Source organism: Tachypleus tridentatus, chromosome 2 (assembly GCF_004210375.1).
Source record: "Tachypleus tridentatus isolate NWPU-2018 chromosome 2, ASM421037v1, whole genome shotgun sequence".
NCBI lineage: Eukaryota > Metazoa > Arthropoda > Merostomata > Xiphosura > Limulidae > Tachypleus > Tachypleus tridentatus.
The window spans coordinates 63,591,930-63,594,652 of NC_134826.1; positions in this window are offsets into that span (position 1 = coordinate 63,591,930).

The following is a 2,723-nucleotide window of genomic DNA, read 5'->3' on the forward strand; positions in this document are numbered from 1 at the left end:
TTTGTATTGGTTTATTTTTATTTAGAGCAGCATACAAGTGTTCAAGTAAAGACACAACAAATTAGAACAGTGTACTAGAGATCAACTAAAGTCCACAACACCTTAAAGCACTGTAGAGAAGTTCAAGGTAGAGTGAACAAAAATTTAGAGCAGCGTACAAGTATTCAAGTAAAGTCCTCAACACTTGACAGCAGCATATAAGTGTTCAAGTGAAGTCCACAAAAGTTATAACAGCATACTAGAGTTGAAATTAAGTCCTCAGAATTTACAGAACATTACTAGTCTTCAAGTGAAGACTACAACAACATTCAGCTGTGTATAAGTGTTCAAGTAATGTCCAAAAATATTTACAGCAGCATTGCAGTCTTTATGTCAGGACATAACAATTTACAGAAGTGTACTAGTGTTATGTAAAGACCAAACAAATTTACAGGAGTGTACACGTTTTTAAGTAAAGACTACAACAATTTACAACAACAAGTGTTCAGGTAAAGTACTCGACAATTTACCGTAGCATACTAGTTTTCAAGTGAAGTCCGAAATAACTTGCCGCAGCATACTACTGTTCATTTAAAGACCACAACAATTTACAGCAACGTACAAGTGTTCAAGTAAAGTCCACAACAATTTAGAGAAGCATACAAGTGTTCAAGTAAAGACTTAACAATATACAGCAGTGTAAAAGTAGTCAAGCAATGTCCCAAATAAATCACAACATTGCACAAGTATTCAAGTAAAGATTACAACAGTTTATAACAGCTTACAAATTCAAATAAATTCCTCAACAATTTACAGCAGCACTAGTCTTCAAGTAATGTCCACAACAATTTAGGGAGGTATACAAGTGTTCAAATCCACAACAAATTACAGTAGCATCCAAGTGTTCAAGTGAAGTCCACAACAATTTAACAGTTAACTTTGTTTATTTAGTCCTTCCAAGACTACAACAAAGACCCAGACCACACACAGCCAACTATTGGGCTACTCTTTTATCAACAAATAGTGTAACTTACCACAATGATATAACTCTATTCCCTTCGGTGGACTCAGCAAATAGTCCGATGTGGCTTTGCAATAAGAAAACACACACACATACACATAATGATATAATGCATCTTTAGCAACAAAAATTCGAATACATGACCCTCAGCTTGGGAGTTATGTGTTCTAACCACAAACTAAATTCCCTCCTTTTTCAAAAATGTTATGCGCTTATATAATATCGAAAGATAACTGAAGCTTCAGTTGTTTGGTTTGAATTTTCCGCGAAGCTTCACGATGGTTATCTGCGCTAGCCGTCCTTACTTTAGCAGTGGAAGACTATGGGGAAGGCAACTAGTCATCACCACCCACCACCAACTTTTGGGATAATATATTACCACGATAAAGATATAATACTTTACTGTTTTGGGTAAAATTTCTTTTTCTTTTTCCCTCTTGAAAATTTATTTGAATTAGCATTTTATTTTTTCTTACACTGAATGTCACCTGCACTTTTCAGGGTTATATTCCTTGGAAGAATGGCTTCTTTCGTGCTACGTTTTAAAATTTCTCTTCCCTCCATCTGTTTCTACTACTTAACCTTTGTATTTCAACAGCTCAATCAAGAAGAGAGCCATAGGGAGAATATATGAAGTTTTTTCGAGTTGATTTGTCCAAAATTGAGGACTTTTATGACACAACTGATCTTCATTATTAAATATGTTCTTGACACTGAAAAACTGGGTTTTGAAAATTGGTTGCGATACGTGAAAGTATATAAAAACCGCGAAAAAAAACAGTTTTTATGTGAGATAAGGTGAATGATGAAAAGAACAAATTAATAACATAGTACTGTTCTTTGTGATTCCGTTCAAAGTTTTTATCAGTTAAGAGGAAAATAGAAATTCTATATTTTGTTTTTCTTAATCTCTATTTATTAAATACATTTAAAAGTGATAACGCATCAAATTATTTGGATTTCCTGCTATGCATAAAAGAACTGACCCCGTCATACCAAGCATGCAGGTTCTTCCATAAGTGGAGGCGTTATTAGTGAGTGTTAATCCGAATATTTGTTGATAAAAATACAGGCCAAAAGTGGTTGGTGATGCCTAGCTGTCTTCCCTCTATTCTTTCACTGTCAAGTTAAAAACAGATAGCACAAATATTCCTCGTGTTGGAAAACAATTATTGCATTATATCAAATTTCTTAATATAATTCAATTAATAAATGTTTAAGGTGTGGTTTCCGTAGTGGATAGAGCAGGAACACCATATTACATTGTCTTGCGTCAAAACAATCCTAATACAATGTCTTTAAAAGCTTATTGCGCACAAGAAAAAATGATAATATGTCATCTATGTGTTGCAACACGATAGTAAATATCTACAAAACAATATATTCACAACTATTTATTTATTAATGTATTAAAACTACAGTTTCTATTCCTCAACTAGTATATATTGTGATATTCTTGTTCATAAAATTTAATATTAGAAACTCATGTATCATAACATATTTGTTGCTTCAGTGTATTTAACTTGAATGTTCCAATTATCTACTGTATACTTCTTTTTGTTTGTTTTCTCATTTTAAACCTACACTTAGAACTGTCTGTACTGTGGCGATTTCAGGAATTGAACTATGAATGTTAATATCCTAAACTTGCCGCTGAATCACCGGATATTTTTATTTTAGATGTTTGGTAATTTTACTAAGTAAAATATAAGTCATGAAATTC